Here is a 24267-nt window from a genome sequence, read left to right on the forward strand (position 1 = left end):
CCTTATAGTCCATACATACATAGTCTTGTACATCTGTAAATAAATATTTATATCTCGTAGAGCACTTCTGGATAGATGCAAACTACATCTCGTTGCTTGTACTTGTGACAGTGCAATGACAATAAAGTTGAATTCTATTCTATTCTATTCTACATATGGTTGACTGGTGTATCAGGTTTTTGTGAGGACTTAAAATTAATTATCTAAACATATACAATAAAATATATCAAAGCGGAAAAAACCAGGTGTTTCTTGAAGTAATATATCCGACGTCTAACTCTTCAAATGGATGAATTCCTATAGGAACTAGAGGTTTTTTTGTCCATATACAAAAGAAATATATCAGAGGAGGAAAAAAAACAGATGTAGTCCAGATGACCCCATTTACACATTTAGTGGCTACTGTTCTGTCTGTGGAACCTGGTTCTCCAAATGCAAAATATGTCAAAATCTGTGGTCTCCTTCGTTCTGTCCTTGGACGTGGACTTGGCTGTCTTGCCTCTAAGGCCTGTTCAATGTCAGAACCACGTTTTTTGTGAGGACTTAAAATTAATTATCTAAACATATACAAAAGAAATATATCAGAGGGGGAAAAAACATTTTTTCACTTTCATATCTTTTATCCATTTCCTCCTTTTCCTCGTCATTTGGCAAGTTGTCCATGCACTCTAAAGTTATAGAGGCAGGGTTAGTCCGGATGACTCCGGTTGCTGTTCACCTTTAGAGTCACGTAGCGGAAGGAACCAACTTTATTGGCCTGCGCACTGCAGCATTGATGTAATCAGTTTAGCTTTTTTTTTTTTTATTTTACCAAGGCTGCCAGTAACCTTGTACATTTACACATTTAGTGGCTACTGTTCTGTCTGTGGAACTTGGTTCTTCAAGTGCAAAATATGTCAAAGTCTGTGGTCTCCTTCGTTCTGTCCTTGGACGTGGACTTGGCTGTCTTGCCTATTAAGGGCAGTATTACAATTATTAATTCATTGTTAAAATAAAATTGTGAAGATTTAAAAAATATCTACCATTGAATATTTAGAAAAGACATTTATTTAGTATAATTTCTTCAGAACCACTCCTGGCTTGCAGGTCTGGTGCATTTTTGCTTAGCATGATTTTTCTTCATTGATAGGAAGTCAGATTATCCAAACTGGAAAACCACATTAATACAATATTAGTGAAATAATACATTAAGTGATCACTGAACAATTATTCATAAAATATATCAACACTTCTGAATAAAACACAGAAAGTAAGGTAATGTAGGAAATATTTATGTATTTACTGTTAATCTATTCGTATGATTTGTTCTTTAAATGGCCACTTATTTTGGCTATTGCTATTATTTATTTAATATCATCCAAACTCAACATCCTAAGCAAAGAATCACACCACAATAGTGAACTAAAATCACAATAAGAAACTTAATCAATCATAACTAAATGTTCTGTACCATGTCAGCATCTGGAGATGATTGAAGATGAAGAGACGCTGATTTCTGGTTCTTTAGGTTCTGATATACAGCAGCACACTGAGCCACAATGGACACGTTGTTTTTTGTCTTTTGATGTACACAATATAAATCCTCTCTGAAGTTGTTCAGCTTATAATGCGCCTCTTTTCACTAAAGTCTGTGTTGAATTGGAAAGAGTGATATGTGTTTATATACAGTAGATACAGTACAGACCAAAAGTTTGGACACACCTTTTAATTCAATGAGTTTCCTTTATTTTCATGACTATTGACATTGTAGATTCACACTGAAGGCATCAAAACTATGAATAACACATGTGGAAATATGCACTAAACAAAAAAGTGTAAAACAACTGAAAATACCCCTTATATTCTAGTTTCTTCAAAGTAGCAACCTTTTGCTGTGATTACTGCTTTGCACACACTCTGCATTTTCTTGATGAGCTTCAAGAGGTCGTCACCTGAAATGGTTTTCACTTCATAGGTCAACCTGCCCTGTCAGGTTAATAAGTGGGATTTCTTGCCTTATAAATAGTCATGAAAATAAAGAAAACCCATTGAATTAGAAAGGTGTGTCCAAACTTTTGGTCTGTACTGTATATATAACATTAATATATAACTTAATATATATAAGGTTGTAAGGCCTTTTAATTTTAAGTGTCATAATTATAAAGCCTCATACTTTTAATTATGACATTAAAAAGGTTATCGTTATATACATATACAGTATATATTGAATTGGAAAGAGTGATATACATACATACATAATTAATATATAACTTAATATATATAAGGTGTGAGTTCTTTTAATTTTAATTGTCATAATTAAAAAGCCTCATACTTTTAATTATGACATTAAAAGGGTCATAATAATGACTTTTAATGTCATCATTATACATATATATATATATATATATATACATATATATATATATCACTCTTTCCAATTCAATATATATATATATGTAATATTAATATATAACTTAATATACAGTACAGTTCAGACCAAAAGTTTGGACACACCTTCTCATTGAATTCAATGAGAAAGTGTGTCCAAACTTTTATTCTGTACTGTATATAAGGTGTGAGACCTTTTAATTTTAATTGTCTTAATTAAAAGGCCTCACACTTTTAATTATGACATTAAAAGTGTCATAATAATGACACTTATATATATATATATATAACTCCAATTCAATACAGTTCTGTCCTTGTCTTTTAATGTTATTATTATGACACTTTTAATGCAAAGTTGCTCTAAACGTTGCAGTGAAAGTCCATTAAAAGTGCCAACCTTGCATTAAAGTGACTTTATTTTCAAAATAATGCGAAGTTTACCGAATGACACTTCATGACAACAGTCATGAACATTCATAAAGACTGCTTCATGTTCATGACAGATGTTATGTCATGTTTATGATGTCATGTCAGTCTTATGCACAGCCCATCAAATAAAGTGTTACTGATAGATCTATGTTTCTACCTGCCTACCTATTGATAGACCTATCTATTTTAGCTAGCTAACCTATGTAGCATCATGTTTGTAGAGACCCGAAGAGAACTTATGTTTAAAGTAGAATTATTTAACTAATAGACAAAATTACAGACAATATCTATCTGTTTGTCTGTATGTCTGTCATTTGTGTTTGTAGAGAAACCGGAGCTCCCGGAGAAAACTTTAGTTTAAAGCAAGATTAGTTGATTTTACTAAGAGAGCAAATTACAATGTCTGTCTGTCTGTCACTTGTGTTTTTAGAGAAACTGGAGCACCCAGAGAAAACTTATATTTGAAGTAGGATTACTTAATTTTACTAATAAAGAAAATTACAGACAATATCTGTCTATCTGTCTATTGTTTTTGTAGGGAAACTGGAGCACCCAGAGAAAACCTTTTGTTAAAATGACTTATGCTACCTTCAAAGCTAAGGCCTCATATGTCTGACGTTGCTAACGGAAAATATTACAAAGATGTTTTGTAAATGATAAGTGAAAGCCGCTGTTTTCACAGACAGGCTGAAGAGAAAAGGAAAGACTGGTTTGAAGAGCCGTCTGTCCATCCATCCATCCATCCGTCCGTCCATCCATCCGTCCATCCATCCATTTTCTTCTGCTTGTTGGGTCATGGGGCCGGCAGCCTAAGAGCAGCTTCCCAAACTTCCTTGGATGGGAATTTTCCATTTTTAGAACTATGTTGGCAATTCTCAGAGAAGTGCACAGATTTGGAGTTTAGTGAGGGAAGTTTGACAGACTTGGTATTGGTAACTTTCTGACGGCTCAGTGAAGGTCTGCAAACCTTGCTGGTTTTTCCGTCATCATGTTTGTCAGAATACGTCGTTCTTCCCTCACAGGACTTGGAGCAACTTCTCTCTGGTCTTGCTGCTGGCAGAGTCTCCTTAACGTCGTCATAAACAGGCTGTTTGCGTTTCTCAAGATGGATACTTTTAATACGTTCACCTCCACACACTCTCTCTAACTCAATTAAGGAAAACATGTCTTTCCTCTCAGCCTCACGAAGTTCCTTCTTCTGCTGTTTACGTCGTATCTGGTAATCCCACGAGTCGGTCAGAGACTTGGTAGCTGCAGCTTTTTTCTCTTTCGCCAGTTTTTCAAGCTTCTGCTCTGCAGCTTCCCGATGTTTCATTTCTTTCAATGACCTGTCTTCCATAATAGTCCTTTTCACGTCTTCTTTCATCTTTATAAGGGACAGTTGGTTGTACACTATTTTTTGACGTATTTCACGACTCCTGTCCTTGTCATCAATGTCACAGTCACTGTCATTATCTGGAACAACCGACTGATAAAGAACAGTTCTTCTTTGCTCACTAAAGTTGTCCTGCAGCTTCTGCTGAACCTCCTTCTTCTGTCTCCTGGCTCCAATTTCCTCACCTCGATATCCAGGAAGAACCCCTTGCCTTTCATCCATTTCATCCTTCTTTGTCTGTTTGTACTGATGTCTAGCAGCCAATTCATCAGCCAGAGGTTTTTGCTTTGGAGTTTTCTCCTGCTGCTGTATTTCATGTGACAATTTGGCAACTTCATCCTTGGCCATCTTGTTGCAATGCTTATTTTGTAAAATAACATCATAATCAGTTTCTTTCTTTAATATATCATTTAAACTGTCATCAATAGATTTCTTTTGCTCTTTTTTGTTAAGTTGAGTCTCATTATGTCTCAAAAAATTCTGGCTTTTCTCTTTCTTCTGTCTCTTCATTTCCATTTCTTCATTTTCATGCAGTCTATCTGACTGCATTATGGCAGCCATTTGTTGCCTTTCAATTTCAGCTCTGTCCTTCTTCTTCTGTTCTTTACCTTCAATTTGAGCATCCAATGTTTCGGCCAGAGACTTATTTAAATTGACTTTCTTCTCCCTCTCTTGTTGCTCTTCAAACTTCTGCCGTAGCTGCTGCTTGGCCCTCTCTTTGCAACGCTTTTCATCCAAAATAACAAAGTTGGCAACTTCCTTCCTCTTTATACAATCCAGATTTTCAAACACAACCTTTTTACAATCCTCTAGAGCAGGGGTGGGCAATCCTGGTCCTCGAGGGCCGGTGTCCTGCAACTCTTAGATGTCTCCCTGGTCCAACATATTTGAATCCAACAGCTGAATCACCTCCTAAGTGCAGTCAGGTTCTCCAGAGTCCTGCTAATGACCTCATTATTTGACTCAGGTGTGTTGAAGTAGAGATGCATCTAAAGCTTGCAGGAGACCGGCCCTCGAGGCCTGGAGTTGCCCACCCCTGCTCTAGAGAATTAAACTTTTCAGGAAGCCTTTTCTCATTCATGTGGTTTGGACAGTTTGACTCAAACTGAACATCTTTCTTTTGATCACTAAATCTCTCATGTATCTGCATTGTGACTTTGGCTTCTGTATTTTGTTCAGTCTCGTCCTGTTTGAAGAATTTTCTATCTTTCTCCTTCTTGTGTCTCCTCGTCTCAATGTCCTCAATTTGACACAACCTGTCCGCTTCCATTATGGCAGCCATTTTGTGTCTTTCAATTTCAGCCTTTTCCATCTTTTTCTGCTTTTTATATTGAACCTGGGTGTCCCATGTATCAGTCAGAATCTGTTTCATTGAATCTTTCTTCTCCCTCTCTTGTTCCTCTTGTAACTTTTGGTGTAACTGCTGCTTGGCCCTCTCTGTACGACGCTTTTTCTCCAAAAGGATGTAATTAGCAGTTTCTTTTTTCTTTATTTCCTCCAGATTGCTATAAACAATTTTCTTGCAATCCTGTTGAGATGGAACCTTTTCAGGACGCGTGTTTTGAAATATAGGCGGAAAGCCTTCATTAAAGAAAAAAAAAATATATATATATAAATATATATTTTTTAAAATCAACAAAACCTGTTAAAATTTATATTCTCAGTAATTATTGTTTCAACAAGGTGTTGCGCAATTCAGTGCGTTTCAGTTCCATTAACAAAAAAAGGCGACAAAGACCGACTGACTACCAGGGCAGGAGTTTACATTAGCTAATCAACCAATAATCGAGAAATAAATATCAAGTCTGGAAACTTGACATCGTAACGGACTGAATGTTAACCGTTGCTCCGTTGCGGGGCGCAGTCGGTTGCCACGGCAACGGGCGTGCTTAACGACAAAGAGAGAGAGAGAGAGTAAAACGGTAGGAAAATCTCACTGAGGAAGAAATATACTGCATTAGGTTTTCTATCACTTTATTATTTCTGCTATAACTGATGTATATTCGCATATAAAATAAGTCAATAAAGTTTAATTTACAATTTTTATGTCTTCGTGTCATGAGGTAGATCTCAGCCGGCTGGTGAGAGAAAAAGTAGATCTTGGTCTCAAAAGGTTTAAGCACCTTGCGGTAGATCGTCGTTGCCGCTCCGATCTAAATCAGGGGTTTTCCCAACTGGGAGCCTGTTGAATGTGACAGTTAGCCAATCAGAAAGCGGGGATTCTCCTCCTAGCTTTCTGAGGAGAAATTACAGAGGGGAATCCAAAACAGCAGACACGGCGCAACGTGGATTATTGCTGAACCTTCAAACCCTTACGGTAAGGCATAGGGTAAAACCCCTCCTGTCACATATTGACACGAAAGGCCTCAATATGTGACGAGGACAGACCATCCCATGCGTCAATATATGAAGACTTGGGAGTGAGAATGGGTTGATTCTATGCGCCTTATATATGAAAAAACTGTAACTTATGATGTAAGAAAGTGAAATATATTATACTTAAATTTTACCTCTAGCTGGACGGAGAATAAGGCAAACCAGAAAGAGCTAACGGCTCCAACGGCTCTAACGGCTCTAACGGCTCCAACGGCTCTAACGGCAGTAACTGAAGTTCAGTCTTTATACTCAAACATTTTCCAGCTTAGAAGTTGGATGATCAAACAGCAAATCTATTTACAAAAAGAGTTTGTTTGCAGTTCGTATATAATACAGTTTGTATGTAATATGTTAACTGTCTCAATACATACGCAGCTCAGCAGTCACAGTACGTCGAATCTTTCCCGCAAACCAAGAGTGCTGCAGACCTCATTTTAGACCATGGATAATACTTGTATATCTGTATTATTTGAAATATCGGCGATGTGTGTATCTAAAAAGCTAACTTTGCAAACGGCTAGCCTCGTTACGGCTAGCCGATATGGTAGCAGATTCGGAGTAGCTAGCTAGCTCAACACTCTAGCTTGGATGAAGTGTATATAGTTGACAGAGCTGACGTGTTCAAAGTGATATTGGAAGTGATAAAGGGTTGGTTTAAAATATCTGTAAGGTGGCAAAGCTTGGACCGTGTCCCTTTTTTGTTATGCAGAAATGCTGGTTCACGTGGAGTATCACACCGTCCAGAAATGGGTTCTGGTTTCAGTGACGGATGACTGCTATGATTACTTGAAATTCATGCTCGAGGGTAAGTTGAGTACTAAATATGTTGTGGTAGCTGCCATTAAATTAAGTGAGCTTAAGGTAGTTTATCTTAAATTATGCCCGGATGCTTATTAATCAACCCCTGTCCTTGTTCAAGTAATAATTATGTCATTATTTTTCATAAAGACAGTTATGTCAAACAATATGGGGAACATTAAAGATAAAATGTACTACAACCACCAGTTCATTGTCTGAAAATGTTATTCTAAATATTTTCAAATTATGATTGTAATTGACTCTTACCAGTTCTAACCATATGCTATAAATGAGCATGTTAAGATTAGTATATTTGTTTCCTTCCAGTTCATGCTAAATTCAATTTGGCAAGTGAAATCTGTGTAGACCTGAAGGACTCTTCTGGAGTTGATGTGGATGCTGATATTTTTGATGAACTCCTGAGGTCTGCTACAGTATCTTTCAAAGTAGTCACTAAGCACTTTGGTAAGATTTAAAAGCATTAAAACAAGTGTTCCTTCTAATACATTTTAAAAAATATATAAATCTGAAGTTAATTTTAAGTTGTTTACTAATGAGTCTTCTAAACTTTATACAGTGGACATCGTTGACGAGAGTGAGGTAACAGACGCTTCCTTCAGTTCTGAAGATGGGTCAGCCTCGTCAGTTCAATCTCCAAGCTCAGCGATCTCATCTGCTACAGTGGTCACAGAGAACAACCAAAGCACAGAGACGGCGACTGGCTGAAGGACCACCTGACAGCAAGATGGCAAAAGATGTGAGTTGTGTCAAGGTGGGAAATAGAATGATGATCCATTTTAAAATTCGTACCAGGATGACATGTGAAATCTGTTGCAGATTGTCTATGTGGCTCTACACCAAAAACCAGAGGGGGAAGATGTATTAAAAGACCAAAAGTCTCTGATCCAACAAGAAGGAAACTTCTCAATATTTTAGTGGCAGATATGATCAAAAGTCATGGGTATGTACCAATAAACCTCAGCCTGCTGATTGGGGGCCAGAATTTAACCTTGATGTTTTGGACTGGTAGTACTTTTAAAAGTTAAACATGTGTATGAAATTCATAGAAATGTTGGAATTATCTGAAAAAACATAATTATTAACATAATGATTATTCAAATAATTAGTAATTGCTGAGAATGAGTTTTCTATTCATAACCTTTGCTTAATTGGTGTGAGTTTGTTTAACCCCTATGTGAAACAGGAATAGTCTTATTAAATTGTTTTTTTAGGACAGTCCATCCTGTCAATGTCCGCATCACCTATGCCCTGGGAATTGTCACCCTCTTTCCCAGTTTGAAAGATAATTGCTCATCAATTGCTATGTGAGTACCTGAAGATTCTCACAGACAGGCTGAAGAGAAAAGGAAAGACTGGTTTGAAGAGCCATCCGTCCATCCATCCATCTTCTGCTTGTCGGGTTCATGTGGGCGGCAGCCTAAGAATGGATTCCCAAACTTCCTTGGATGGGAGTTTTCCATTTTTAGAACTCTGTTGGCAATTCTCAGAGAAGTGCACAGATTTGGAGTTTAGTGAGGGAAGTTTGACAGTATTGGTATTGGTAACTTTCTGACGGCTCAGTGAAGGTCTGCAAACCTTGCTGGTTTTTCCGTCATCATGTTTGTCAGAATACGTCGTTCTTCCCTCACAGGACTTGGAGCAACTTCTCTCTGGTCTTGCTGCTGGCAGAGTCTCCTTAACGTCGTCATAAACAGGCTGTTTGCGTTTCTCAAGATGGATACTTTTAATACGTTCACCTCCACACACTCTCTCTAACTCAATTAAGGATAACATGTCTTTCCTCTCAGCCTCACGAAGTTCCTTCTTCTCCTGCTGTTTACGTCGTATCTGGTAATCCCACGAGTCGGTCAGAGACTTGGTAGCTGCAGCTTTTTTCTCTTTCGCCAGTTTTTCAAGCTTCTGCTCTGCAGCTTCCCGATGTTTCATTTCTTTCAATGACCTGTCTTCCATAATAGTCCTTTTCACGTCTTCTTTCATCTTTATAAGGGACAGTTGGTTGTACACTAATTTTTGATGTATTTCATGACTTCTGTCCTTGTCATCAATGTCACAGTCACTGTCATTATCTGGAACAACCGATTGATAAAGAACAGTTCTTCTTTGCTCACTAAAGTTGTCCTGCAGCTTCTGCTGAACCTCCTTCTTCTGTCTCCTGGCTCCAATTTCCTCACCTCGATATCCAGGAAGAACCTCTTGCCTTTCATTCCTGTCCATTTCAATCTTCTTTGTCTGTTTGTACTGATGTCTAGCAGCCAATTCATCAGCCAGAGGTTTTTGCTTCGGAGTTTTCTCCTGCTGCTGTATTTCATGTGACAATTTGGCAATCTTATCCTTGGCCATCTTGTTGCAATGCTTATTTTGTAAAAGAACATCATAATCAGTTTCTTTCTTTAATATATCATTTAAACTGTCATCAATAGATTTCTTTTGCTCTGTTTTGTTAAGTTGAGTCTCATTATGTCTCAAAAAATTCTGGCTTTTCTCTTTCTTCTGTCTCTTCATTTCCATTTCTTCATTTTCATGCAGTCTATCTGACTGCATTATGGCAGCCATTTGTTGCCTTTCAATTTCAGCTCTGTCCTTCTTCTTCTGTTCTTTACCTTCAATTTGAGCATCCAATGTTTCGGCCAGAGACTTATTTAAATTGACTTTCTTCTCCCTCTCTTGTTGCTCTTCAAACTTCTGGTGTAGCTGCTGCTTGGCCCTCTCTTTGCAACGCTTTTCATCCAAAATAACAAAGTTGGCAGCTTCCTTCCTCTTTATACAATCCAGATTTTCAAAAACAACCTTCTTACAATCCTCTAGAGAATTAAACTTTTCAGGAAGCCTTTTCTCACTCATATGTTTTGGACAGGTTGACTCAGATTGAACATCTTCCTTTTTATCACTAACACTCTCATGTATCTCTGACTGCATTGTGACTTTGGCCTCTGAGTTTTGTTCAGTCTCGTCCTGTTTGAAGAATTTTCTGTCTTTCTCCTTCTTGTGTCTCCTCGTCTCAATGTCCTCAATTTGACACAACCTGTCCGCTTCCATTATGGCAGCCATTTGGAGACTTTCAATTTCAGCCTTTTCCATCTTTTTCTGCTTTTTATATTTAACCTGGGTGTCCCATGTATCAGTCAGAATCTGTTTCATTGAATCTTTCTTCTCCCTCTCTTGTTCCTCTTGTAACTTTTGGTGTAACTGCTGCTTGGCCCTCTCTGTACGACGCTTTTTCTCCAAAAGGATGTAATTAGCAGTTTCTTTTTTCTTTATTTCCTCCAGATTGTCATAAACAATTTTCTTGCAATCCTGTTGAGATGGAACCTTTTCAGGACGCGTGTTTTGAAATATAGGCGGAAAGCCTTCATTTGGCTCCCGCTTAGCCATTTCTTTAGAAAATTTTTTCTCCTCTAAATCGTCTTTGGCAACTTCTTTTTCCTTTAGGTCCTGTGTGACGGGTTTCTGTTCAGTTTTACATGACAAAGGCTTTTTAAACTGTTTGTCTTTTCCAGAAACCTCGTTATAATAAGCTGTGGACTCGTAGGGAGGTCTTTGGCTCAGCAGTCTTTCCGTCATTTTTCTTTCAGGTTCTGTATCTTTTGTATATTTAGTCCACCCTTACAAAAAAATCCCATGAAAATCACATGTGATTTTCATGTGATCACATGTGATCACATAATCCACAAAAAAATCACATGTGATTCCCATTTCCCACATGTGGGTCATATTTTCCACATGTGGTCAAGTATTTTGTTCATGTGTTCAATGTTCCTTGCATCTTGTGATCACATAATTTTTTTCACATGTCAATATCATTAAATTGCCTGTCATACCCACATTTCTCAATATTTTTAAGTACTTGAATGTATTATAGTTATACAGTTAAGATATATTTAATGAATGTACAACATATATATTCACATTTAATATTTTTGAAATGTTATATGTCAACAATGGAATAAATCTGATAAGTAAACACTCACACCCATCTGTAATGTTATTAAATTTTTCTTTTTTTAACATTGAAATAATTTTTTTTTGTTTATAAAAAATTGAACAATGCATATTAAGCAACATGTCAGAAAGAAAAATCAATGTAAATATGACAGAGTTGGTACAAAAGATAATGTGTTTGTTGTGAGTTTTGCTGTTAACCAATGTAATATGGTCAGTACCGCTTCCAATGGTATTTAGCTCATACCTATCTGCATACAATTAATCTGTGATTGGATGAGCTGAAATGCCCATCCAATCATGGTTCATTTTGCTGACGTCTTGAATTCCTCATTACATATATGTAAATCTCGTGCAAGTTTACATAGAAAAGAAATCGTACCTGAGGCTGCAGCTTTTTTGTGGTAGCAGAACTAAAAAGAAAATATGTATGTTTTAATTAGGTGGGTTAAAGAAAATAAGGTCAGTGTGGGCAGTGACACATTTGTGAAAAACAAAAAAATGCTTTTTGACCCGAAGAGGATCAGCTGGGTGGAACATGGGGTCATTGGGAAGAAACCACCGAAGGATGGTTGGAAAGCCTTTCCGGCTCAGATTCTCAAAGTAAATGGTAAGAACATATTTTTAGTAATGTGTCCTTTTTCTCACTAAACACAAATGAATGATGTGCTGTCCTCGCCCTGCGATTTCCAGTTTTCAGCAGCTAGACAGCCAGACAACGACGCTCCAATAACCAAACCTGTTCCTTTTCTACTTGTTTATTGAAGAGTGGCCTCTGACCGCTGCCATCACTTTGGCCATCGTAAACTGAAACATACAAAACTGAGTATTAGTCAACGAACATAGCAAATTAGCTATTCTAGCTGCTAGCTAAAAATAAAAAAACCTTTTCCTAAATGACTCCAGCGTACAATTATTTACACCAGTTTCATAAAACAAAGAAACAATTATTGCTTTTACAATAAAATAAAACTTACGAACAAATCTTGTCTGAAACACAACGTATAAGGATAATAATCAGCTTAAATCATGAACTGTTCGGTGATGCGATCTATATTCTTTTTTAGCGTCACCAAAACATAACAAAATATCCACCAGGGTGAATCTGGTTTCACATAGGGGTTAAACAAACTCACACCAATTAAGCAAAGGTTATGAATAGAAAACCAATTCTCAGCAATTACTAATTATTTGAATAATCATTATGTTAATAATTATGTTTTTTCAGTTTGAAAGATAATTGCTCACCAATTGCTCATCAATTGCTATGTGAGTACCTGAAGATTCTCACAGACAGGCTGAAGAGAAAAGGAAAGACTGGTTTGAAGAGCCGTCCATCCGTCCGTCCGTCCGTCTTCCTCTGCTTTTCGGGTCATGTGGGCGGCAGCCTAAGAATGGATTCCCAAACTTCCTTGGATGGGAGTTTTCCATTTTTAGAACTCTGTTGGCAATTCTCAGAGAAGTGCACAGATTTGGAGTTCAGTAAGGGAAGTTTGACAGACTTGGTATTGGTAACTTTCTGACGGCTCAGTGAAGGTCTGCAAACCTTGCAGGTTTTTCCGTCATCATGTTTGTCAGAATACGTCGTTCTTCCCTCACAGGACTTGGAGCAACTTCTCTCTGGTCTTGCTGCTGGCAGAGTCTCCTTAACGTCGTCATAAACAGGCTGTTTGCGTTTCCCAAGATGGATACTTTTAATACTTTCACCTCCACACACTCTCTCTAACTCAATTAAGGACAGCAAGTCTTTCCTCTCAGCCTCACAAAGTTCTTTCTTCTCCTGCTGTTTACGTCGTATCTGATAATCTCATGAGTCGGTCAGAAACTTGGTAGCTGCAGCTTTTTTCTCTTTCGCCAGTTTTTTAAGCTTCTGCTCTGCAGCTTCCCGATGTTTCATTTCTTTCAATGACCTGTCTTCCATAATAGTCCTTTTCACGTCTTCTTTCATCTTTATAAGGGACAGTTGGTTGTACACTAATTTTTGATGTATTTCACGACTCCTGTCCTTGTCATCAATGTCACAGTCATTATCTGGAACAACCGATTGATAAAGAACAGTTCTTCTTTGCTCACTAAAGTTGTCCTGCAGCTTCTGCTGAACCTCCTTCTTCTGTCTCCTGGCCCAAATTTCCTCACCTCGATATCCAGGAAGAACCCCTTGCCTTTCATTCCTGTCCATTTCATCCTTCTTTGTCTGTTTGTACTGATGTCTAGCAGCCAATTCATCAGCCAGAGGTTTTTGCTTTGGAGTTTTCTCCTGCTGCTGTATTTCATGTGACAATTTGGCAATCTTATCCTTGGCCATCTTGTTGCAATGCTTATTTTGTAAAAGAACATCATAATCAGTTTCTTTCTTTAATATATCATTTAAACTGTCATCAATAGATTTCTTTTGCTCTTTTTTTGTTAAGTTGAGTCTCATTATGTCTCAAAAAATTCTGGCTTTTCTCTTTCTTCTGTCTCTTCATTTCCATTTCTTCATTTTCATGCAGTCTATCTGACTGCATTATGGCAGCCATTTGTTGCCTTTCAATTTCAGCTCTGTCCTTCTTCTTCTGTTCTTTACCTTCAATTTGAGCATCCAATGTTTCGGCCAGAGACTTATTTAAATTGACTTTCTTCTCCCTCTCTTGTTGCTCTTCAAACTTCTGGTGTAGCTGCTGCTTGGCCCTCTCTTTGCAACGCTTTTCATCCAAAATAACAAAGTTGGCAGCTTCCTTCCTCTTTATACAATCCAGATTTTCAAAAACAACCTTCTTACAATCCTCTAGAGAATTAAACTTTTCAGGAAGCCTTTTCTCACTCATGTTTTGGACAGGTTGACTCAGATTGAACATCTTCCTTTTTATCACTAACACTCTCATGTATCTCTGACTGCATTGCGACTTTGGCCTCTGAGTTTTGTTCAGTCTCATCCTGTTTGAAGAATTTTCTGTCTTTCTCCTTCTTGTGTCTCCTCGTCTCAATGTCCTCAATTTGACACAACCTGTCCGCTTCCATTATGGCAGCCATTTGGAGATTTTCAATTTCAGCCTTTTCCATCTTTTTCTGCTTTTTATATTTAAGCTGGGTGTCCCATGTATCAGTCAGAATCTGTTTCATTGAATCTTTCTTCTCCCTCTCTTGTTCCTCTTGTAACTTTTGCTGTAACTGCTGCTTGGCCCTCTCTGTACGACGCTTTTTCTCCAAAAGGATGTAACTAGCAGTTTCTTTTTTCTTTATTTCCTCCAGATTGTCATAAACAATTTTCTTGCAATCCTGTTGAGATGGAACCTTTTCAGGACGCTTGTGTTGAAATATAGGCGGAAAGCCTTCATTTGGCTCCCGCTTAGCCATTTCTTTAGAAAACTTTTTCTCCTCTAAATCGTCTTTGGCAACTTCTTTTTCCTTTAGGTCCTGTGTGACGGGTTTCTGTTCGGTTTTACATGACAAAGGCTTTTTAAACCGTTTGTCTTTTTCAGAAACCTCGTTGTAATAAGCTGTGGACGCGTAGGGAGGTCTTTGGCTCAGCAGTCTTTCCGTCATTTTTTTTTCAGGTTCTGTATCTTTTGTACATTTAGTCCACCCTTACAAAAAAATCCCATGAAAATCACATGTGATCACATTGACAGGCTTGGCCTGTCAATGTCACATGTGATTTTCATGTGATGACATGTGATCACATAATCCACAAAAAAAATCACATGTGATTCCAATTTTCCACATCTGGTCAAGTATTTCTTATTTCATTTTGTTTACCAAACGATTACAAAAAACTTGCTATGAATAAAGACATGTGAGACAAATATATTTGACCAAAGAAAAAAATAGAATTTTTTTTTTTGTCCTCCGAAGAGTTTTTTGTGGCGCTAGTGGCTTGTATTTTTTGTACAGTAGGCCAACAGGAAGGAGTGTGAGGAAGAATTCCTTTCTTTCCAGTCACTGAACATGTTGACATTTCTTCAAGAGGGAAGAGGGAGTCTATCACGTTTCTAGTCATTTTTTTGAAACCGCTGTACCGCTGAGTGTAGTCAAGTCCCACAGAGTTTGCTGTATGATTTTTCAAAGACACACTCTGCAAAAATAAAAAAATAATTTTATATAAACTCCAAAATATATCATGTCTTTTATCTGAAACTATTCACATGACTTCTAACACCAGCTCATAGATATACCTCTCCTTCTTTAGACTGTAATTGGTTGGAAGAACTGGATGACTGCTGGACAGCCTTGACTGCTTCCTTGACACATTTATATATTGTGTCTGACAGTCCTGAATCACAATATAAGACACCAGACATAAGAAATTATTTGGCAACCATTTTGTAAGAGATTTGTGAACTTACCGTCTTGTAGTAGTAAATTTGCCCTTCGAAGTCTCTTTATTTCCTTATCCTTCTTTCCAATTATTTCCTCTAACTTTTTGATGTGATCCTCCAACTCTGTAATCTGAGATTTGTCGTCTGTCTGATGTTGTGAACAAAAACTATTAGTATGACTCAACCATCAAACAAGGGGAAAAATTTATATATATAAAGCTCCTTATTTGTATATGTGTATGCGTGCACTATGTATAATATATATGGCATATACAAAAAAGTATGTATGTGTGTTGCCTGCATCTTACATGATCCGAAGGATCACAGGTTATCTCTGCGTCGTCGTCATCATCGTCTTCTGAATTATTGGAGACCTGAGGCTGATTAGCCTGATTAGAAAACAGAAAAAACGTAAGGTTTACCTTTAAAAGTAATTAAAAAATATTAATAATAATTTCCACAGAACCAAAATGTTTTTCTTAGTGAACTGAGTGAACCAATCCTGCAAGTGAACCGTTGACACACACACGCAAACACACGACTTAACGCTAGCTAAGCTAGCGTTAAGTCGTCTCTACTAAGAGCTGAGGGAACTAACCAGTCAGTCTGTTAACAATGATCTTCCAACATAAAACACACACACATATACACTGCTCAAAAAAATAAAGGGAACACTTAAACAACACAATATAACTCCAAGTAAATCAAACTTCTGTGAAATCAAACTGTCCACTTAGGAAGCAACACTGATTGGCAATCAATTTCACCTGCTGTTGTGCAAATGGAATAGACAACAGGTGGAAATTATTGACTATTAGCAAGACACACTCAATAAAGGAGTGGTTCTGCAGTTGGGACCACAGACCACTTCTCAGTATCTATGCTGTCTGGCTGATGTTTTGGTCAGTTTTGAATGTTGTTGGCGCCTTGTGCTCTTCACAGATGAGAGCAGGTTCACACTGAGCACATGTGACAGACGTGACAGAGTGTGGAGAGCGGTCTGCTGCCTGCAACATCCTTCAGCATGACCGGTTTGGCAGTGGGTCAGTAATGGTGTGGGGTGGCATTTCTTTGGAGGGCCGCACAGCCCTCCATGTGCTCACCAGTGGTTGCCTGACTGCCATTAGGTACCGAGATGAGATCCTCAGACCCCTTATTAGACCATATGCTGGTGTGGTTGGCCCTGGGTTCCTCCTAATGCAGGACAATGCTAGACCTCATGTGGCTGGAGTGTGTCAGCAGTTCCTGCAAGATGAAGGCATTGAAGCTATGGACTGGCCAGCCCGTTCCCCAGACCTGAATCCGATTGAAGGACGTATACTTGTGACGTATACTCACAAACGAACGAGGTAATTAGTCCAACGTTTAGAAACTACAGCGGCTGTAATGTGCCACAGCAAAGGTAAAATAACCCGAACAGGTGATCACCTCAAAACCACTCCTACCTTTTTACTCTCGCTCTCTCTTTATAGTTTAAGCACACCTGTTACCGTGGCAATTGCCTGCGCCCTGCAAGAAGAGCAAAGATTATGTTAAAAACATAACATTTAGTCTGTTACAATATCAAGTTTCCAGGCTTGATATTTATTTCTTGACTATTAATCAGCGCTTCCCTGACCACAGCCATGGTTGATTGACTAGCTGTACTTGGAGCTAGAGTGGCTAACATGAGTAACAGTTTAGTCCAAAGCCTTTTCTGCTAAAATAAAATCTAAAGTGTACTGTATGTCAGATACAGTACACATTGGATATTGATCTGTTTAGCTAACGTAAGACTGTGTAGCAGACAGGCTTCAAGGTGTAGAAGTTGTATCAGTTCTGCCATTATGCTGTACTTAGCTAACGGGAAGCGTGTGTTTGTGACGGGAGCCCTCTAGCAGTCGTTTTTGTAGACTTTGCAAAGACCTTTGATTCAATAGCCCATGAGCACATCCTGAGTGCCTTGGGTGAGCGCCGGGTCGACCCTCACGTTACTGAGTTGGTCAGGAACTCGTATGTGGATTGTGTGACCATGGTGAACTGTGTGGACGGCCCCACACAGCCTAGTCACATGAAACTGGGTGTGAAGCAGGGTGATCCCATGTTACCATTGCTTTTCAACCTGGCTATGGATCCCCTTATCCATAGACTCGAACGGGCCAGATTCGGGCTACGATGGGGAGATCGTAGTCAGGGCAGGGTCCTCATTGGACCAGCAGAGGATTACAAGCCAATCAGATGTTGATGAGCCAATCAACATCTGATTGATGTACAAATTTGAAATATACCAGGGCTCAGCAATTAGGGGTCAGAGCAGTGGTTTGGGAATGGCTGGAGATGTAGTGATACGCCTTTGTGATGACATATAGCACAAAAACCACAGCTAAAAACCATGTTTTGTTTAAAAGTGATAGCTATCTTGTTAACCCTCTGATGCATGAATTATGAATCCCTGAGTCAAGATTTTTTAAAATATGTTTTTCCTCTTCTTAGGGCATGAAAAGACCAAATATGAACTGTTTTGTCAAAATTTTTATTTTTTAAAGGAAGTTGCGCTTCAGCACTCAACATAGAACAGTATGAACTTAACTGAAGAATAATTTCATCTGAGTTTGATCATAAATCCATGGCCACATATTCCATTGTGGGCTTTGAAAAGCACTTGAACATGCTTTCATACACTCTAACCTTCTATAGCCCTTCTGTTAATCCAAACCAAGAGAACAATCTTCATCAAACAACTCCTCTTCTAACTTCTCTCCTAACTCATTTTCCTAACTCCTAGGCTACATGAAAATTGGCAAAGCATCCAGGGCACAGTGCCACATGGCACTGCATGCAGATGTATTTGGTCTTCCTTGTGCATGCAGCATTGTGGCATCTGTTTGCATTTTTGACTGGGGTGAGCTCGGGCCAGTGATTTCCTGCGCTGAACCTGACTTCACTGGGTACTTTGGTCACTGCTCTGCACTTTGCCGGAGGTGGGGCTCCACTGGGTCTTCCTTTTCTTTTTTGCTGACTGGAGCCAGAATTGATCAGTGCACAGGCCACAGAAGCTTTGAAGATGAGGAGATTCATCTTTTCCAACCCAGACATCAGGTAAAGTCGCCAGGCATTTACAACAGTCACATCCAAAAAATGAAAGAACACTCTGATGTACCACCGCTTGTTTCTACGTCTGGCTCCTCTGCTTTCTTTTTTTCAGTTGTTTTTCACTCTTAAGTGTCTGACTTGCTCCTTTCACTCTATTCTGCATGTACCTATGCCATAGATGCCAAGGTCTTTCAAGGCCTCAAGGAGTGGAATGCTGCAGAAGAAGCTGCCAATAAACACCTTGTGGTTTTTGTGCTTTATCTCATCACAAAGGCGTATCACTACATCTCTAGCCATTCCCAAACCACTGCTCTGACCCCTAATTGCTGAGCCCTGGTATATTTCAAATTTGTACATCAATCAGATGTTGATTGATGAGCCAATCAACATCTGATTGGCTCATCAACTCACGTTTTAACAAAACACATATCACGTTTTAACAAGATAACTCACGTTTTAACAAGATAGCTATCACATTTAAACAAAACACGTATCACATTTTAACATAATAACTCACATTTTAACAGATAGTTGTCATGTTTAACCAAAAAATTTATCACGTTTACACAAAATACATATCACGTTTTAACGAATAGCTTTCACGTTTAAACAAAATACGTATCACGTTTTAACAAGATAGCTATCACTTTTTAATGATAGTTAATAATGACAGTTAATGGTTTAATGATAGTTAAAGCCAAACAAGAACAACATGAATCTGAAATGGCTCATAAAAACCCAATATTGTCAGTACAGGCAATAAAATGTAGTTGTCCTCAGAGTGGAAGTATTGGTGACATTGGATTAGATTGGCTTCTCTGGACATATCTTCCTGTATCAAGGAGTTTTAACAGGAAGCGACAACTCCCACATCCCTGTGGTTCAAATGCTGTCAGAGAGACATGATGTCCAGGCGATCACAAGATGGTTGTCAGAATGGATTCGCGCTGGAGCACCAGTCCCAAAAGAGGCAATTTCAGATTTTTCTTTAGCTTTACTTGGTGCTTTAGTTAAGGCTTTCACACAACTGTCTGATTTGAAGAGCTATGTAAATGAGTGCTTTGGTGTTCTGCTTCAAAACAAACGCAGCAAACTGCCCCCATGCTTCATCCGAGTGGATGTGGCACACCTGATCAAAATGATTTCCCAGTGGGATTGTTTGAGGAAAAAACCGCATCGGGTGAAAGACTTCTATGTGCCTTCCTCCACAATCTTTGGAGGAAGCAAAGGTCCTAATACGCAGCATTGCCACTGTGGCATCAAGTGAGACAGAAGGTAATGACATTCATGGTAACCCCATCATGTCAGAAGTGTGCAAATCAAACCTTAAAAAAATCGCAGATGACACTATGTCCATTCCCAGAGAAGTCTTGTTGAGACCAGATGTTTTCATACACAATATACAAAAACGTTTTTTCTCACCAGCTACATTTCCATTGACCATTGTTAAGAAAAAGGATTAATTTTAGTGCTTAATACAGTTAATCTACGACATGTGTAACAGTTATATACAATACTCTTATTTGGAACAGGTCTCGTCTGAGATGCGGTAAGCAGACAAAGCAGGGCCCTTTTCCTCCCCCGCTGACAGACACAGCAATAAAATTTACATTCCGATAGGGGGGAAGAGACTTTTTGGCGCCAGGGATCTCCCCGTACCAGACAGAGATGAACACGAAGTGGTCCGCCCTTTTACTTAGACAAAAACCAGACACCTTTGCCATAATGAGGGGAGTTTCCAAGTTTTTCTGAGTCCCTGAGGGAGTTTCTAATTGGTCAAAGAACGGAACGCCTTGACTGCATATATTAAATAGGGAAACACCTCTTTAGTTTAAGATTCCGTGTTAAGAAAAAAACCAGAGAGAGAGAGAGAGAGCGGCCGCGATTTTTGCCTTTTTGTCTTTGTTTCGTGTTTGTCTTCCCCTTGTGTGTCTTTATAATTATGAGAAAAATGCATATCTCTGTTCCTCTGCAGCTTTGTTGTTCATTGCTTTGTATGAGATTAAACTCTGTGATCTGTGACGTCAACACGCTTTGTTGTTGTTTCGTTTTAGCAGCACGCCGTCGCTGCACGTCGCCCACGGAGAACGTCACTCGCCAAGGACTCGGGAGATTAAAAGAGGAAAGAGCCAAAACTTTTTGTCCAAAGCTAGCATTAATTGATCCTCTTTTTTAATACCATGTAACTGCGCATATTGGAATTACGAAAATAAATTTGCTTAATGGAAATATGGCAATTCAGGGGGTGGAGGGTTGGGGAGCATAAAACACATTTTTTGAGTAAAAAAGAAATTGTGCGAAATTTGTATGGTCCACAAAATTGCAATGGAAACACTTGTTTTCGCATCACACCATGTCATGTGATCAACAACGCAATTTTACTCCTGGCGGAAAAGACGAAGAAGACGACAGGAAGTGGAAGTGTGAACTTATTTACGTGTGATTTTAGTTATTTTTTTAAAAATTGACATTAGCGGAATATCAACAAAGTTAAGCGCACATTTATGATGGAAATGTATCGAGTGTTTGACATTAAATCAGAGTAAAACGTTCCTTGCTAAGGTAAGTTATGATTACAAGAATAAATCCTATCGTATCACTTTATTATTGCCCCCTGAGAAAACCTTTCCTGCAAGGAAAATGGGTAGAAAATAGGAATTTAAACACAAACACAGAAACAATCTACAACATTTCATATACAGTTCAAAGTTTATGAAATATCAGTACGAATATCAATGAAACAGCATAAGGCCCAATCACAATGAATGCCCAATTAAATACTTTTTTTTAGAGAACTGGTTATTTATGTAAACATCTTTTTTCAAATGTATGTATTTTAAAATAAGAATCATTTCAACTTTAAGACAAAAGAGTATTTTTCATGATCAAAAAATCAATAAAGCTCACACGAATTAACTTGTAATGCACAAGTGAAACTCTAGATGGCAGAGGAATCCTGCTAATGGCATCGTGGATGAACTTGCAGGTCTTCGTTCAACTGTAGAGATCCAGTTTTCACTGGTCCCAAAATAATTTGAAAAGATTATGCTAAATTAACAAAAAATAAAAAATCTGATATGTCACAAAATCTTATATATAATTTTTATTTTGCATGTGTCTCAAGTGAAGGGTTCAAAAACCTTTACAGTATAAACAGCCATTTTTTCCTTCACTACTTATAATCAAAAGTATCTATTGCCACAAAATCTGCAGGACTTTTGAAAGAGGCTTAAACTCTAACTGCCTTCTACATAAATTTAGCTTTATGATTAAACGCAATTTTACTTTAATTTTTTTCTTGCAATAAATAAATAACTTCCTTTGTCAGACTGCATGTAATGTAAAATGAAGGAGTGAAAAGCACACTGTTTGCAACTGAATGACAAAGAAAATGACTGAACAAAAACCAAAATGTTTCTTGTACTTCATGCTGTAGACACCAGGGCAAATATTCCAAGAAAACAGTTAAAAGAGCTGCAGAAACTAGCCTTTGTGTATTATTTGTAATACATATATAAATAGCACAGTATTGTATGGTATTGAATGTGGAAGACTTTGCTCCCCCTCCCTCTTTTTTGACTGACACATCAGCCCAAACCCTGACTAGAACGCTGTGAGGACGGCCAATTAATTTGATTTTTCCAACATCTAATTTGCAATTCTGCATTTGCCCCAGAGTTGTTGAACATCAGGTTCAGGAGGGAGGAAGAAAGAGGAAAATCACAACTAATGAATTATTCCCCTTTTTTCCAGAATGTCATTCAGCCGTATAAACGCTCCTGTCCTGTCCCTCTTGTGTTTCACTGGATGTTTGATGCAGGGAAATCAGCTCCGTTTTCAGCCCTTATTAATCAGGTAAGCACATTTTGGTCGATAAGACTGCAAAGGACTTTTCAACCTTCGTAAGACATGAACTGTAATTTAAAAAAAAAGAAAAATCAAAACAACAAAACGTTAATTTTGGAGTCAAAGAGTTTCAATCAAAGCTTTTGGGTTGGATGTTTAGAAATTACAGACAAATGCATGGAGTATTCATAAAGTACTATTTCATAAAACAAATATCTTTAGTGTAGCTTATATCTAATAAATTGTATCAGGTTAGGACGATTTTTGTTTCCGTGTTATACTGACTGTACTAAGTCACACATCCAAGGAAACAGTTTTATTTTATTTCTTACTTCTTGTCAAGATCAGTATTTGACAGTTTTTTGTCTTGGTTTATGGGGCCATACCGATGTTCCCATTGGGTCTGGTGTCATTTTTCTGCTCTGTTCTTCACTTCAGACATTTCTCATCTCTTCTCTTTCTTTCTTTCAGCCAACAGAAAATCCCAGCCGTAACATTTAGAGGAGATCACAGGAATCTGTCTGAAGGAGATTCTTTTCTTTACCGGGAGCTCTCTCATTGCATAATTCAGAGCGGCATTGATTAAACCATTAAATGAATTATTTATTTTAAGAGTTGCAATATTGTGTCTTCAATCGAAAACTGAAGTATCATTGGGGCTAAAACGAAGAATTAATTTATTAGTAATTGTGCTGGTGGGAACGTCCCACCAAACTCACCACTGATCAGGCCATGCAATGCTCAAATGACAAAAAACCCGAGAGCTCCATCTCAGGCCTCAATTAGCATGGCAAAATGTACTATTAACTTTATGACAGAAGAATTAAAGAAGAGTATATGACTTGTTTGGAAGCTTCCTTTATTTAAAAGTAACAGCAGCACGACGACGGTCTGCAAAGCTGCATGCTAAAGAGCAAAGACTTTTGGAACGACGTTGTTTGAACGGATGAGGCCGGCTGAGATGCTTAGACTTAATGCACACCGCCGTGTTTATCGTTCATTATTGCATCTGGCATTTGAAGACCCACAGCAGCCTTTTATCATCACACCTCCACTTTGTGTTTAGTATTTACCCAGATGTAACAGGACACACACCTTCCAACTATCGGTCCACTTTTAGTCTGGTCAGTGCATGGAATCTTTTCGCAAAAATGGTTTGTAGTGAAATGGTGAAACTTTCCCATGGATGATTTCTTATTTTTTCTGGATCATGAACTCTGTCCCTAACTTAACTTAGGCAAGTGAGTCTTAATTGAACTCTTCTAGGCTGACCTGTGACCTCCAAGGTGAGCCCTGTTCAGCACTGCTCTATGGATTTTTCATCTCTGGATAAAACCTCTGACTGTGGTATCATCCCAAAGCCTTACAGCTGTTTCTGACCATCAAAGTCATTCTCAACAAGTATGGATCCACGTTTGCTTGTCAGAGAAACAGATAAGTCTTCACGTTTGCTACTGTGGATTTGCAAGTTTCACTCTGACATCTTTCTGCAAAAATCACCTTTTAATTCTACAGTCATTTTATCTGTAAAATAATCCCAGTGGACATAATGAAATGTGTTGTGTACAGATCAGCTACATTATTTTACAGTTACTTTATTATGGCCATTTTATAGCACAATCACGTAACTATATGTTACCATCAGTTGTTATAAAAATGGTTCGTATATCCAACAGAGCTAAAAATACATTTTACTTTGAAATTTGACAACTTCAAATTAGGTCTCTATGTCTTTAAGAAGCTCCT

At 38.2% G+C, this 24267-nt stretch overlaps 1 long non-coding RNA gene across 1 annotated transcript; it reads right to left on the reverse strand.

The window, feature by feature from the left end:
- Nucleotides 1–15225: 15225 nt before the first annotated feature.
- On the reverse strand, nucleotides 15226–15924 carry LOC114145320 (uncharacterized). Its single transcript, XR_003595659.1, has 3 exons — nucleotides 15631–15924; nucleotides 15460–15557; nucleotides 15226–15359 (listed from the first exon to the last, which is right to left on the reverse strand). It is a non-coding gene; the product is annotated as an uncharacterized LOC114145320 (long non-coding RNA).
- Nucleotides 15925–24267: the final 8343 nt, after the last annotated feature.

This window comes from Xiphophorus couchianus, chromosome 5 (genome assembly GCF_001444195.1).
Source record: "Xiphophorus couchianus chromosome 5, X_couchianus-1.0, whole genome shotgun sequence".
Lineage (NCBI taxonomy): Eukaryota > Metazoa > Chordata > Actinopteri > Cyprinodontiformes > Poeciliidae > Xiphophorus > Xiphophorus couchianus.